This window comes from Pristiophorus japonicus, chromosome 12 (assembly GCF_044704955.1).
Source record: "Pristiophorus japonicus isolate sPriJap1 chromosome 12, sPriJap1.hap1, whole genome shotgun sequence".
Lineage (NCBI taxonomy): Eukaryota > Metazoa > Chordata > Chondrichthyes > Pristiophoridae > Pristiophorus > Pristiophorus japonicus.
In genome coordinates, this window is record NC_091988.1 from 58,030,036 (window position 1) to 58,046,718 (window position 16,683).

The following is a 16,683-nucleotide window of genomic DNA, read 5'->3' on the forward strand; positions in this document are numbered from 1 at the left end:
CCATCCCGGGGACGGTTGTGTTTCAAGATAACATACTCATCACGGGCAGGGACACCGACTCTCATCTCCGCAATCTTGAGGAAGTACTAAGTCGATTGGATCGGGTAGGCCTAAGAGTTAAGAAATCCATGTGTCTGTTTCTCACGCCTGAGGTTGAATTTTTGGGCAGAATGATTGCCGCTGATGGAATCCGCCCAACCGAATCCAAAACCGAAGCGATTCGGCTGGAACCCAGGCCCCGGAATGTCTCGGAACTACGCGCCTTTCTCGGGCTACTCAATTACTTTGGGAACTTTATGCAGAACTTGAGCACGCTGCTGGAGCCTCTCCACGTGCTACTCAGAAAGGGGTGCGATTGGTTTTGGGGCGATGACCAAGAACGCGCCTTCAATAAGGCACGCAACCTTCTATGTTCCAAGAGTGTTTTAGCCTTTTTTGACCCAGGTAAAAAGTTAGTCCTTACGTGTGATGCGTCAGCGTACGGGGTCGGGTGCGTTTTACAGCACGTCAATGATGCGGGTAAATTGCAGCCCGTTGCTTGTGCCTCCAGGTCACTTTCGCGGGCGGAGCACGGGTACGGTATGGTTGAGAAGGAGGCGCTCACGTGCGTGTACGGTGTCAGAAAGATGCACCAATACCTTTTCGGGGCCAAGTTTGCATTAGAAACCGACTACAAACCCCTCACGTCCCTACTATCCGAGTGCAAGGCAATCAACGCCAATGCTTTGCCGCGCATTCAGCGGTGGGCACTCATGCTGGCGGCTTACGACTATACGATAAGGCACAGACCAGGCACAGACAACTGTGCCGACGCACTTAGCAGGCTACCCCTGGCGACCACAGAAGGGTCCGACGAACAGGACTGTGAGATGGTCATGGCAATCAATGCCTTTGAATCCACAGGTTCGCCCATGACGGCTCGCCAAATCAGAGCCTGGACGACCAGCGACCCCACGTTATCGCTCGTTAAAAGATGCGTTTTAACCGGTGACTGGGCAGAGGCTCACGATGCCTGCCCCGAAGAGGTCAAACTCTTCCACAGGCGCATGCATGAACTCTCACTACAGGCAGACTGTCTGATGTGGGGCAGCCGAGTAGTTATGCCCTTACGAGGCAGGGAGGCGTTTGTCCGGGAGCTCCATCGCGAGCACCTGGGGATCATCCTTACGAAGGCCATAGCCAGATCTCAGGTCTGGTGGCCTGGCATTGACACGGACTTGGAGCTCTGCGTCCGTCGGTGCACCATTTGTGACCAACTCAGTAATGCCCCCAGGGAGGCCCCCCTAAGCCCCTGGCCCTGGCACTGGCCCACCAAACCGTGGTCGCGGGTGCATGTAGACTATGCGGGCCCATTCATGGGCGAAATGTTCCTCGTAGTCGTTGATGCATTTTCAAAATGGATCGAGTGCACCATTTTAAACTCGAGCACCACCTCCACCATGTAGAGAGCCTTAGAACCATGTTTGCAACGCACGGCATTCCTGACATATTGGTCAGTGATAATAGTCTGTGCTTCACCAGCGCAGAATTTCACGATTTTATAGTTGACCACGGTATAAATCACGTTAAGATGGCACCTTTCAAGCCAGCCTCCAATGGCCAGGCAGAGCGAGCAGTGCAGATCATTAAACAAGGCATGCTCAAAATCCAAGGTCCCAGGCTGCAGGGTCGCCTGTCGCGACTGCTGCTGGCATACAGATCTCGTCCGCATTCGTTGACTGGGGTTCCCCCCGCGCAACTATTGATGAAACGAATCTTAAAGACCAGACTCTCGTTAATCCTCCCAGACATGCATGAAATTGTTGAGGCTAAGCGTCAAAAGCTAATTGAGTACCATGGCCAAAATTCGAAGGGGAGGTGGAATGAGATAGGGGACAAAGTGTTTGTGCTAAACTTTGGCCGGGGTCCCAAATGGCTTGCAGGGACAGTAACAGACAAAGAGGGAAACAGGCTACTGGTTGTACAAATGGACAATGGCCAAACCTGCCGGAGGCATGTAGACCAAGTAAAAAGTAGATTCACTGATAACACTGAAAAACCAGAGGCAGACTACAATGTGGAACTCACACCACACCTGGTGGACAGACAGGTGGAACAACTTGCGGAAAGGGCAGTCTCAACAGATAGCCCAGGCGAGATACCAGCAATCACATCGAACGAAACAGACAGCCCAGGCAAGATACCAGCAATCTCACCGAACGAAAAACAGGCACCAAGGCAAACAACTGAACCACAACTAAGACGCTCCACGCGAGAGTGCAGACCACCTGAGAGACTGAATCTATAAAGGTAATAAGTACTTGGGGGAGGGTGATGTCATGTATCTCACATTACTGTACATAACTGTATCTTACCATGCTATACATGACTGTAACTGGATATGACCTGTAACAATAAGCATACCTTACCACCAGGGGTGCACTTGCAGGAGACACTCCATACCTGTCCCACTGTGGTATACAAAGGAAGGTCTCAGGCAAGTGCAGCACTGGAGAGCTGGAATTAAAGGTGCAGGTCCTGAGTGACCTTGACTTCAGCACGTGTCTCATGTAAATCAGTTCATTAGAGTCAGGACTTAACAGAGGACACTAACAATATTCCAACAGTAGATAGTCAAGGGGCTCTGGGGGGTGGGGGGGGGGAACTTAACACAGTCACAATCACTAAGGAGGTGGTGCTCAGTAAGATAATGGGACTAAAGGCGAATAAATCCCCTGGACCTGATGGCTTGCATCCTAGGGTCTTAAGAGAAATAGCGGCAGGGATTGTGGATGCATTGGTTGTAATTTACCAAAATTCCCTGGATTCTGGGGATGTCCTAGCAGATTGGAAAACTGCAAATGTAACGCCCCTATTCAAAAAAGGAGGCAGACAAAAAGCAGGAAACTACAGACCAGTTAGCCTAACATCTGTGGTTTGGAAAATGTTGGAGTCCATTATTTAAGAAGCAGTAACAGGACATTTGGAAAAGCAAAATTTGGTCAGGCAAAGTCAGCATGGATTTAAGAAAGGAGAGGTCATGTTTGACAAATTTGCTGGAATTCTTTGAGGATGTAACGAACAGGGTGGATTAAGGGGAACCAGTGGATGTGGTGTATTTGGACTTCTAGAAGGCATTTGACAAGGTGCCACACAAAAGGTTACTGCACAAGATAAAAGTTCACGGGGTTGGGGGTAATATATTAGCATGGATAGCAGATTGGCTGACAAACAGAAAACAGAGAGTCAGGATAGATTGTTCATTCTAGCAACCAGTAACGAGTGGGGTGCTGCAGGGATCCCAACTATTTACAATCTATATTAATGACTTGGAAGAGGGGACTGAGTGTAACATACTCAGGTTTGCTGACGATACAAAGAAGGGAGGAAGGGTAATGTGTGAGGAGGACACAAAGAGGCTGCAGGAGGACATAGACAGGCTAAGTGAGTGGGAAAGAATTTGGCAAATGGAGTATAATGTTGGAAAATGTGAGGTCATGCACTTTGGCAGAAAAAAATCAAAGAGCAAGTTATTATTTAAATGGAGAAAGATTGGAAAGTGCTGCAGTATAGCAGGACTTGCAGGTACAGCAAGTGATCAGGGAGGCCAATAGAATCTTGGCCTTTATTGCAAAGAGGATGGAGTATAAAAGCAGGGAAGTCTTGTTGCAGCTGTACAGGGTATTGGTGAGACCACAGCTGGAATATTGCGTGCAGTTTTGGTTTCCATATTTACGAAAGGATATACTTGCTGTGGAGGTAGTTCAGAGAGGTTCACTAGGTTGATCCTGGGGATGAGTGGGTTGACTTATGAGGAAAGGTTGAGTAGGTTGGGCCTCTACTCATTGGAATTCAGAAGAATGAGAGGTGATCTTATAGAAACGTATAAGGTTATGAGAGGGCTGGACAAGGTGGATGCAGAGCGGATATTTCCACTGGTGGGGGAGACTGGAACTAGAGGGCATGATCTTAGGATAAGGGGCCGCCCATTTAGAACTGAGATGGGGAGAAATTTCTTCTCTCAGAGGTTTGTGAATCTATGGAATTCGCTGCCTCAGAGAGCTGTGGAAGCTGGGACATTAAATAAATTTAAGACAGAAATAGAGAGTTTCTTAAATGATAAGGGGATAAGGGGTTATGGGGAGCGGGCAGGGAAGTGGAGCTGAGTCCATGATCAGATCAGCCATGATTGTATTGAATAGCGGAGCAGGCTCGAGGGGCCTTACGGCCTACTCCTGCTCCTATTCTTATGTTCTTATGTTCTTATGACAACAGTGACTACACTCCAAAAGTACTTAATTGACTGTGAAGCGCTTTGAGACGTCTGGTGGTCGTGAAAGGCACTATATAAATGCAAGTCTTTCTTTCTATCAGTGCTCTGTGCCCTGAAGACACAAGATGTGGTTTCCATTTTGTGAAAATCCACTGAAGGGGTTAAATCGGAACTGCAGCTCTTCGCATTACTACAGACTCAGTGTCTGCAGTCGGCAAAATAAAGTAAACAGGCAAACCCTCATTACTATACTGAGAGGACAATTTGATTATTTTGCTGGATAATATTTACTGTAAGATATTTATTAGCTAAATCAAAATTACAAATTGAGGAGGCACATCGAGATTTGAATAATTGAGGATCTGACACGTGCAGTGGATCCTTCACAATGTGAGCACAGACACAATCTTTATTTAACTCTTTTACCACATCGTCACATAGCTACTCTCCATAGCTCAGGGCTGTCATTATGTTATAGTTCTCGCTGAATGTTCTACCCTTGGGGTTGACAAGAGAAAGAGAATTGGTCACGGTTCCCACCTGTAATGTGTTTACTTCATGGGTTCTTTGCCTAAGAATTCATAGCAACACATTACTATTAAGAACTAGTTGGTTTATTAACAAAGGTTTAACAATCACACTACACATTACCAGTTCATCCACTAGGCTCACAACTGCGTGCCTCATCGTGGGTGACCTAGACCCAACTGACTGGGGTTTTATTGAGTCTTGTGAACATCACGTGACTGGCTAAGCCACTCACAATGCAACAGCTCTACAAACCTGTGGGCATACTCACAGGTGAATACATTAGACCACCCTTGACTGATTTCCAGTCACCCCTACTGAAAAGTTTGGTATGTGCATGTGGAAGTCGGGTGAGGACTGGACTGGGCTCAGTTGTGATGCCCACTGTAGTCAAATGGACGCACAAGTCTAGGCTCACAAGTGAAAACTGGCCCGTGGGCAAAGTACTGCCAGTGCGCTTGGAACTGGCATCCCAGCAAGAGTCAGTCCCTTGAGGAGAAGAGGGGTGAAAACGGTGCTTGCTGCTGTTGGAATGTTACTGGTCCAGCTTACCAACCTTACAGCAACATTAGATGCAATTATTATCATTTGTTTTGCAATCCCATTATCCCCAGTCCTCTTCAATCCCCCCATCACCTCTTTCCCCTTCTGACTTCATGTCAAAATGCTAATCCTCGCCTTCAATTCTCTCTGTTGTCTCGCTCCGCCCCACCCGAGTGACCTTCTCCAAGCTTATGTCCCTGCATGCATGTCTTCTGCCGCTCCTTGTGCCCCTCTGCTCCACCATTGGTGATCCCTCATTCATCCATTAATCTCCCATCCTCTGGTACGCTCTTCGTAGTTTCTTCTGGCTTTGTCATCTCTCTTCCTGCTTTCAAAAAGCTCCTGAAGACCTTTTGCTTCCACCGTGCCCCCCCTTCTCCTCCCCCCCCCCCCCCACCTTAGCCCACTCAGTCTTCCCTGTGTGCCCTCCTCGTTTGTGGCCACTATTGCAAAGTGTTCTGAAGTGTCTTCCTGCATGAGGAACAGTCGTTGTGATGCCGCATCACAACAGCATCATTCCACCACTTCTAAGTGGCCACCAACAATAACATCTTGCATTTATATAGCACCTTTAGCGAAGTAAAAATGTCCCAAAGCGCTTTACAGGAATAGAATCAGGCAAAATTTGACACCGAGCCACATATTAGGGCAGGTGACCAAATACTTGGTCAAAGAGGTAGTTTTTAAGGAGTGTCTTAAAAGAGGAGAGAGAGGTAGAGAAACGGAGACGTTTAGGGAGGGAGTTCCACAGCTTAGGGCTCAGGCAGCTGAAGGCATGTCCGCTAATGGTAGAGTGAAGGAAATCGGGGAGGCACAAGTGGATAGAGTTGGAGGAGCACAGAATTCTCAGAAGATATGGAGATGGAGGAGGTTACAGAGCTAGCGAGAGGCGAGGGCATGGAGGGATTTGAACTGAAGGATCACAATGATGAAAGTGACAGGAGTTCTTCCAACATCTGTCCTTTCACAAAGAAGTGACGATCCCTCCTTAATCAGAGAATCTGCTCGCTGAATTCCTTAGTCATTCACGTCTGTTCCCTTCACAAATTGGATGTTTGCTTGTCCTTTATTTTTTGGATTATAAATCTCACTCAGTGCTTAAAGCTCTGATTTTATGAGGTACTCCTTTATTGTTCCCGACTGCAGTTTAAGGTGACATGCCATTTAAGGAACGTCACGTTAACCCCGACTAACATGACCGCAGACATTTTCATGACAGAAACCCAGAAAACAACGTAACTCGTTAAGTAATTGATTATAATCGCTCAACCATTGGTGGCCGTACCTTCTGTTGCCTCGGGCCCAAGCTCTGGAACTCCCTGCCTAAACCTCTCCGCCCCTCTATCTCTCGTTCCTCCTTCAAGACGCTCCTTAAAACATACCTCTTTGACCAAGCTTTTGGTCACCTGCGCTAATTTCTACTTATTCAGCTGGGTGTCAAATTGTTTTATCTCATATTACTCCGGTGAAACGCCTTGGAGCGTTTCACTATGTTAAAGGCGCTCTATAAATACAAGTTGTTGTTGTTGTTGTTATATTCTATGTAATTGTATGCAGCTTTCAGCTGGTCAGAACAGGGGAACCAATCCTAAGTAGCGTCTGATCAGGAGCCTCCTCCTTGTTCTAGTAATCTCTTGGCGACGCAGGTTGGTTGAAGAGGTGTCTGTAGATCACCCTGGGCAATTCATTGTTCTGTATGCCTCAATTCTGTCACAAAGCCCAATCACACGGTTACAGGTCTGGGTTTAGTGCCGGAAAAATGTACCGACTTCATTCATGTTCCTGAATCACTGCCGATGACCAGAAATTTTTTTTTTTTTTTGAAATTCGTAGCCAATCGTTCCAATTCTTTGTCAAATCACAAACGCCAGAGGTCACCTTGCACACGCCAAGGATCACTCTGCGCCAATGCTCTTAGCCAAAAGGCCTAGAGCCACTGCACCGTTCCTGGAAGTACTGCAATACCAGGTTCGTGCGATTGAGGTGGATGGGTCAGGTCCCCCACACACCTCCGTGGAGGTGGATGGGTCAAGCCACCCCACCCACCTCCTGTTTCCAAAAAAGCAAGCATATACCTTCCTGATCCAGGGAGAACCACCCGGAGGTCATGGTGGCTACTCCCCTGTCAGGTCAGTTACGCATGATCTTAGCCAAAAGGCCAAGAAGCGATGAAATACTCCAGCACTCACCACTGGCTGCCTCCAACACTCCATGTGTGGCTTAGCTCTAGCTTTATTTGTAACTTGGTTTCTAATGTTGTATTTTGGTGGACTTGGGAATGATTAAAGGAATAGTCCATACAGTGCTATCAAGAATTTGAGTAAACAGAACTTAGTCGTAACATAAAATCCCTGCCAAGTCCAGCCGTATGTTTAATTCCCCCCCAAAATTCTGAGGTGGAGCACTCTCGATTTACTGCGTGCATGATCTTAGAATTTGCCTCAACCCAAATTATATCTGTCAAAAATAGCCAATAGACGAGGACAATGCCTCCCAATCATTCCCCAGCCGCTTCCGAGTGGTTTGCCAGATTGCGTTACTGGTAAGTCATGGAAACTGAGATAGAATAGCTGGGTCTGGAGTCTCCCTTTAACGCTGCAGCGTTGGGACTCAAGGATGGGCCTAAAGGACTATCGCTGGCCCGGTAAAGTGACAATGTGTCACTTTATGCGTTTTTGATGCAGAAGCATTCAACGGTGTGAAGTGCCACGCGACAAAATCAACTCACACCCGACTCTGCAAGCTGAAAATGTTCACATCAAGGAATCATTTTCCAGAACAGTGACTGTTGTTATGTAAGGGTCAAGCTGGAGTACAGTGTGTAGCACTGTGCAATGGTAGCACACGGGTCAGATAGTTGCTGAGTTACCAGCCACCGTTGGGCTTTAGTTGGCAGCTGATTAGTATGATCTAGGCAGCTCCCTGAAAGCAAGGGAATGAGAAGGAGAACTGCCCCATGTCTCTCCCAAATCCTTGAACTCCACCACCTAGAAGGACAAGGGCCGCAGGTGCAAGGGAATACCACCACCTGCAAGAACATAAGAAATAGGAGCAGGAGTAGGCCATACAGCCCCTCAAGCCTGCTCCGCCATTTAATGAGATCATGGCTGATCATCGACCTTAATTCTACTTTCCTGCCCGATCTCCATATCCCTCGATTCCCCTAGAGTCCAAAAATATATCTAGCTCAGCCTTGAATATACTCAAAGAATCACCATTCACAGCCCTCTGTGACAAAGAATTCCAAAGATTCAGAACTCTCAGTGAAGAAATTCCTCCTCATCTCGGTCTTAAATGTTGTTCAATGGCCTACCCCTTATCCTGAGACTGTGCCCCCCAGTTCTAGACACTCCAGCCAGGGGAAACAACCTCTCAGCATCTACCCTGTCAATCCCCTTCAGAATTTTGTATGTTTCAATGAGATCACCTGTCATTCTTCTAAAATAGGCTATGTGGTTGATAATGAAGAAGAAAGTTGCGGACTGCAGGAAGATATCAATGTACTAGTCAGGTGGGTAGAACAATGGCAAATGAAATTCAATCCGGATAAGTGTGAGGTAATGCATTTGGGGAGGTCTAACAAGGCAAGGGAATACACATTAAATGCTATGACAGTGAAAAGTGTAGAGGAACAAAGGGACCTTCGAGTGCAGGTCCACAGATCCCTGAAGGTAGCAGGCCAGGTAGATAAGATGGTTAAGAAGGCATATGGAATACTTGCCTTTATTAGCCGAGGCATGGAATACAAGAGCAAGGACGTTATGCTTGAACTGTATAAAACACAGCTGTAGCTGGAGTACTGTGTGCAGTTCTGGTCACCACATTACAGAAAAGATGTGATTGCACTGGAAAGGGTGCAGAGAAGATTCACAAGAATGTTGCCTGGAGAATTTTGGCTATGAAGAAAGATTGGAGATGCTGGGTCTGTTTTCTTTGGAATAGAGGAGGCTGAGGAGAGACCTGATTGAGGTGTATAAAATTATGAGGGGTCTGGATAGAGTGGATAGGAAAGACCTTTTTCCCTTGGGCAGTGGGCTCAACAACCAGGGGGCATTGATTTAAAGTAATTGAGGGGAGGTACAGAGGAGATATGAAGGGAAATGTCTTTACCCAGAGGGTGGTGGGGGTCTGGAACTCACTGCCTGAAAGGGTGGTAGAGACAGAAAGCTTCACATTTAAAAAATACTTGGATGTGCACTTAAAGTGTCGTAGCCTATAGGACTACGGACCAAGAGCTGGAAGGTGGGATTAGGCTGGATAGCTCTTGGTCGGCTGGCGCGGACACGATGGGCCGAAATGGCCTCCTAACGTGCTGTAAATTTCTATGATTCTATGATAAACTCCAGAGAGTAGAGGCCCATGCTACACAATCTCTCATCACACCATCCCGACTTGGAAATATATCACCGTTCCTTCCTCGTTGCTGGGCCAAACTCCTGGAACTCTCTACCTAACAGCACTGTGGGAGTACCTTCACCACACAGTTCTTTCAGTGGTTGAAGAAGAAAGTTCACCACCACCTTCTCAAGGGCAATTAGGGATGGGCAATAAATGCCGGCCTTGCCAGTGACGCCCACATCCCGAGAATAAATTTAATTTAATTTCCTAAAGGTAAAGCAACAATGGCTGGGATCTGGGAGCCCTTTGGACTGGGATGTCACAGGCAGTGGGGAGGGAAAGAAAGAAAGAAAAGAAAGAAAGACTTGCATTTATATAGCACCTTTCATGACCACCGGACGTCTCAAAGCACTTTACAACCAATGAAGTACTTTTGAAGTGTAGTCAATGTTGTAATGTAGGAAACACGGCAGCCAATTTGTGCACAGCCAGCTCCCACAAACAGCAAAATAATAATGACCAGATAAGCTGTTTTTTTAGTGATGTTGATTGAGGGATAAATATTGGCCAAGATACCGGGGATAACTTCTCTGTTTTTCTTGGAAATAGTGGCATGGGATCTTTTGCGTCCACCTGAGAGAGCAGACAGGGGCCTCAGTTTAATGCCTTATCCGAAAGACGGCACCTCTGACAGTGCAGCACTCCCTCAGTACTGCACTGGAAGAAAAATAAACTAATAAGGAACAAAGACACTGACTCTCACCAATTGACATGAATGTCTCATTCCCAATGGCAACTTTAAGTGGAGTTTTTAGACGTAGCTAATCCTGCCTGTTCAAAGAACTGAATCTCGTCAGAACTTCCCACTTCCTTTGAAAAAAATCAAAGCAGGTGTTTAATGCTATTTTTGGAATCCAGATTACGTGATAAACATGCCAAAGTGAACGTTATTTTATTACTGTCGACCAAAATATGAATTGGCTGTGTGGTTAGCCATTCACAAATGTTGGCAAGTCTCTGAAATGCAAGAGGGATTGAAAAAGTATTGGTTTTAAGTCATTTGGCACAAATGTGAAAAACGATACTTAAGGTCCGAAGTGCTTGCTTTCTGGGCTCAAATCTCTGGCAAAATATCTCAATATCACTTTACTGGCACAACTCACAGCACTTTTTGAATTAGAGATGAGAGCAGGAAGCCTTTCAAACAACAAGTTCCAATTTTCAGGCGAGCAGAGGCGGAATTTCCACTTTTTGATCATTCGGTCGGGTCATTTGAGAATGCTTGGTGCCTAATTTTTTCTGATCATTTAAATTAACAGTTGAAAATAATATGCTCAGTGCGTGCCTGCATTTCCAATATGCGCTGCTGCTGGAAGGTCAGGTTCCACACCAGAAGGTCGTGGGTTCAAGTCCCACTCCAGAGGCCTGAGCACAAAAATCTAGGCTGACACTCCCAGTGCAGTGCTGAGGGAGTGCCACACTGTCGGAGGTGTTGAACCGAAGCCCCATCTGCTCTCTCAGGTGGACGTAAAAGATCTCGGGGCGCTATTTCGAAGAAGAGTTTTCCCAGTGCCCTGGGCTAATCTTTATCCCTCAACCAACATCACAAAAACTGATTATCACATTGCTGTTTGCGGGAGCTTGCTGTGCGCAAATTGGCTGTCGTGCATTACGACAGTGACTACTCGGGTTTGGATAAGGTAAACAGCTGATGGTACAAGGACACAGATTTAAGGTTTTGAGGCCAGAGATGTAGGGGGGAACGTGAGGAAGAACATTTTTATGCAGCGAGGGGTAATGACCTGGAGCTCGCTGCCGACGAGGGTGGTGGAAGCGGAGATGATCAATGATTTCAAAAGGAAAGTGGATGGGCACTTGAGGGAGGTAAACTTGCAGGGCTCCGGGGATAGAGCGGGAGAATGGATTGCTCTACAGAGAGCCGGCATGGAGTCAATGGGCTGAATGGCCTCCTTCTCTGCCATAATGACTATGATTTTGGTTGTAAAGCACTTTGGGACATCCTGAGGTCGTGAAATGCACTATATTAATACAAGTCTTCCGATAACACACAAAGGAAATGCATACTCGGTCAAGAAACACATATGTTCACAGAGCCCAACATCTGTTATAGGACTCTGCACCAACATGTAAGTGCACAGTATAATAAAAAACAAGGAGTGGTAAGCTGCAATGACCCATAGCATTTTTAAAGAAAAAAAATAAAGGGATCTAAACTTTGCTGAAGATGGTATTTTTCTTACAGACACCACCAATAAAAGCAGTCTGGCTGCTTCAGAGCTGATGGGGTTGCCAGGAAATGGCGATATCCCCCTGCTCTGTTAAGCCTGCTGTGCCAAAATCCACATCGAAATGCACAGAGAGGTGTTCACCGAAGCCCAGACTCGGCGAGGTGAAGAGTTTGGTGCTCATTAACGTGAAGGGTGTTATTTTCTTGCACCTTGTCTTCGCGCGAAGTACTTCCAGGTAAGGTGGAAAACATGGCCAGGTGCAAAGCAGCCCCCTCTCCTGCGCCCTCTCCCAGGACAGCGCCCTCTACTGTACCTGTATGGCACTTCCATTCCCCACCTCAATCATCCGTATGGTCTTTCCAATTGAGATTAGCAAATTAATTCCAATCGGTGAACTCAAGACATAACAGGAATTGCATTAAGATTGCCCACATTTGTCTCATTTCTTTCCTTTAATTCCAGAGGTGGTGAATGACCAATCCTGGCCTTACCAGAGACACACACACACACACACACACACACACACAGACACATATACAGACACACACACAGACACACCTCCAGCAAGTGTTCAGATTAGGAGTGGGAATCATAGAATCATAGAAATTTACAGCACAGAAGGAGGCCATTCAGCCCATTGTGTCTGCGCCGGCCGACAAATAGCTCTCCAGCCTGCTCCCACTTTCCATCACTAGGTCCGTAGCCCTGTAGGTTACGCCGCTTCAAGTGCATATCCAAGTACTTTTAAAATGTGGTGAAGCTTTCTGCCTCTACCACCCTTTCAGGCACTGAGTTCCAGAACCCCAGCACCCTCTGGGTGAAAAGATTTCCCCTTCAAATCCCCTCCGTGCCTCCTACCAATTAAATCTATGTCCCCTGGTTGTTGATCCCTCTGCTAAGGGAAATAGGTCCTTCCTATCCACTCCTCACCTTTCCCCTCCCTAACCCCGGGCTGTTGTGGCCATTTGCAGCACCCCGACTGCTGCCTGGCTAAGATCAACCATCACTGTGGATCAAACGGAGACTTTCCTGGCCGCATCTGCTAACGTTTAATTAACATTTTTTTTTAAATGATGAGGGGTTTTGATAGAGTAGCTGGGGAGGAAGTGTTTCCACTGGCAGGAGGGTCGGTAACCAGAGGACACAGATTGAACATAATTGGCAAAAAAAGCCAGAGGGGAGATGAGGAGAAATTTTTGTTATGATGATCCGGAATGCACTGCCTGAAAGGGTGGTGGAAGTAGATTCATATAAAAAGGGAATTGGATATATACTTTAAAAGGAAAATTTTGCAGGGCTATGGGGAAAGAGCAGGGGAAGTGGGACTAATTGGTAGCTCTTTCAGTGAGCCAGTACAAGCATGATGGGCCAAATGGCCACCTTCTGTGCTTATATGATTCTACGATTCATCATTGCTCCTTTAAGAGGAATTGCCGGTGTATAAAAGCCTTTTCGGTGCACACTACCGAGCTGTGTCTGTACTTGCAGTGGCTACTGATGGCCAATCCATCTCTGCCATAATACCTGACAAATCATTGTTAGTAACTGCTGTGGTATGTCAGTGATGGAATCCTTAATGTTTCTCATCCTGCAGCCTCTTCACCAGCACATGCTGCATCCTCCCCTCCCTAGAGCACAGCCCTTACACCAGTACATTCACATTTAATGAGATACCATTGATTAACATCTCTCTTTGCACGGTGAGATTCATTTTGTTTTGGTGAAGCAAAAACACTTCACGTTTGGGTGACACTGTGCGAATCAGCGGAATGTGATTTCAGAAGAATTTCAGTAAGTGGGGAGTGGGGGGAGGGGGGGCGAACATAATTAACAGACAGAAATTCAACTCAGCTTTGCACGTGCGGGAGTGTCCACAGAAAGGGTTAATTTAGCAGCATCATATTTTTTTTTAAATGAACTATTTTTATTCAATCATAGATTGCTGGGGGAGGGAGAGGAGACAAGACAGAGAGGGCTGGGGCAGAGAGATGGCAGGGAATTCCTGGCCAGATGTCCCAGGCAGGTACAAATATGCTGGGGCAAGTCAGGATTTATCATCGTCTGTCTTTAAAGACTTTGAAAAACGTTAAACCAAATGGTTTACAGCTCAAGTTAAATAACCTTGAGTGATTTCCCACTCCCCCGCCCCCATGGTTTTTACCCAGTGACTTTTGCTGCCATTTTCCATGTACTGTTCCAGTATAACTCATGACCAATGTTCCCCGTTAATTTTTTTGGGTGCACAGCCCCTTTAAGGGGCTCTGCTGCCCTTTCGCAGTTTGGCACACACGTGGACTTTAACATTGTAAAAGCAGGCCTTGGGCTGTGCTGGTCCGGCAGAGAGCTGTGCGACTGCACAGACGTGCAGGTTATAGAGAGTGTTGCTCGTGACCTCCTAATTTCCCCCAACCCCATTCAAATGCAAGATCCATACTTTGCAATCCCCCCTCACCCACCCACCCCACCACAGCAGGACTAGGGAGGCCTGTGGGCATTGTGGCACTGTGCAGAACACTGTGCGATCTACCTGACACATTTATTTCTGACCCCCTAAGCTTTCATCCGGTTTTGTCTACTCCTTTCCACTGCAGATCCAAATGTACCGTCCCAGACGAGGCGCTTTCTGGCAGACTCTTCCGACATTTATCAGAGTTGAACTCTACCGTGAAGAATACAATCCAACGTTGCAAAGAGAGGCTTGACAAGTGCTGTCAGATGGTCCTGTGCACACGAGCAGCTGGCAGCATTCAGCTGCATGTGGATCAAATACAATGAGGCACAGCCCCCTCCCTCTATGCACGGCCAATTGTTTTATTGTAGGAAGCTTTCCATTCCCAACGTGATTGCGGCAGCTTCATCCACAATCGACAAGACGGCCACAATCGGGGAGGACAGGGACCTTCTGAAGGTTCCTGGTTTCAGAAAATTACCTGGGTCTTGTGCTCCCTGACCCCCTCACCGCCACCCCTCATCCCCACCCCACGTGTTCTGCGCACAAAGTCAGCCTGAACAAAATGCTAGATTGACACATAAAGAAAGCCGTGTCATTCAAGTGACTGCTGCAGAGAATCAAGGTTCAAGGTCACAGGGAAAAGGGAAAGGGAAAGGTGACCAGGTTGGCAGGGGTGGAGACAGAAGACTGGACAGGGTCAGTACAGGGAGAAAGAACACTGCCCAGCATCACAACAGGGTGGGAGGGAGGTATGACAAGGGGAGGGGAAGAGAGTGCTGCAGTGACGAGTGAGTTGAGGTAGCATTTCGTGCACGACGATAGATCTTTTTTTAAATATATAAATCATTCCTTCCATTTTGTTTCCCAGAAATTGAGGTACAACATTGTGAAATGAGGACTGTGTGTGAAAACGGAGACTGCTGGGGAAAATATCCCAGAGGGTAGCAGCAATGTTCAGTTGCCGATCAATCACACCATCACTTTCTCTTGTGGTTACTGTGCTGTGGGTTCAACACCCACCCCAGAGACTTGAACACTGATCCTAAGGTGACCCTCCAGTGCTATACTGAGGAAGTGCTGCACCGTCGTTCGGGTGAGACGTTACACCGAGGGCTCCGCCTGCCCTCGCAGGTGAGCATAAAAAAATCCCTACCTCAAATAACAGCAGGGGAGTTTCTCTGCGGTGTCCTAGCCAATTATTCCTCAATCAATACCTAAAATTAGATTCAAAAGCAAAATACTGCGGATGCTGGAATCTGAAATAAAAACAGAAAATGCTGGAAATCTCAATGGGTCAGGCAGCATCCATGGAGAGAAAAACTGAGTCAGAACTGGCGAATGCTCGAAAAGAACACATTCTTGAGGAGCACTGAAAGGGGGAGGGGAAGCAGGAACAAATGGGAAGGTCTGCGATAGGGTGGGACAGGAGGGATTAGAGAGACAAAAGGGATGATGGGCCGACTTGAGATGGTAATGGCAAAAGTTAGAAAAAGGTTAGTCTAGATAGGGTGTGAATGGTGGAATAATGACCAGCTGCCATTATAGACAAAGAGAAAAAAATTACATCAGATCAGGGGGGGTGGGGGTGGGAGCGAGCCAAATATGGGAAGAGGTTATGGTCTGAAATTGTTGAACTCGATGTGAGTCCAGAAGGCTATAATGTGCTTTTTCTCTCCACAGATGCTGCCTGGCCCATTGAGATATCCATCATTTTCTGTTTTTATATTTAAAACTAAATTATCTGGTCATTGCCACAGTGCTGTTTGTGCACAAATGTCTCGCTTGTCCTGATGGTATATTTTCAACCTTTTGTTGATTTTATTAGGTTCCTCCAATAGCTTGAATCACTTCCTCCTTCAGCAGTGCACAGACTCCCAGTGGACTGAAGTACTTCCCAATAGACTTCCATTGTATAGAATTCTCAATCCCAACATAAATGTTTCCTGGGTTATCCTGCTTTTAGATATTCAGTCCACCATCAATGTTCACAACAGCACATTTCAGGAGACGGATCCCGTCTGGGGTTGAATTTTCTCTGTCAGTGCACTGGTTCATGCATCAGAACAAAGCTCCTCAGAGCAGCATTTTACCGCAGGTTTACCCTCTTTATTTTGGACAGGTTAACAACTGTATTGAAATAGCACACGACAGAATTTTACCCAAATGCATTACCCAATGCAGTTCCAGAGGAAATGAAACCTCCTCGACTTTAATTGTCTTCTGTTCAGGTTTATTTTTGATTTGTCCCTCGACCCGAGCTACTGACTGAACAGTTTAATGGGCTGTACCATGCTGGCTTTTTGCTGCAATGTGTAAAGTGT

General features: G+C 46.7%; 1 protein-coding gene and 1 pseudogene across 2 annotated transcripts in view; both read right to left on the minus strand.

Moving 5' to 3' along the window:
• Positions 1 to 16,683, minus strand: part of sema3fb (sema domain, immunoglobulin domain (Ig), short basic domain, secreted, (semaphorin) 3Fb) — a 263,872-nt gene that overhangs the window by 159,426 nt on the left and 87,763 nt on the right. The gene's annotated exons all lie outside the window — the stretch shown is intronic.
• On the minus strand, positions 7,255 to 7,493 carry LOC139277796 (U2 spliceosomal RNA; annotated as a pseudogene).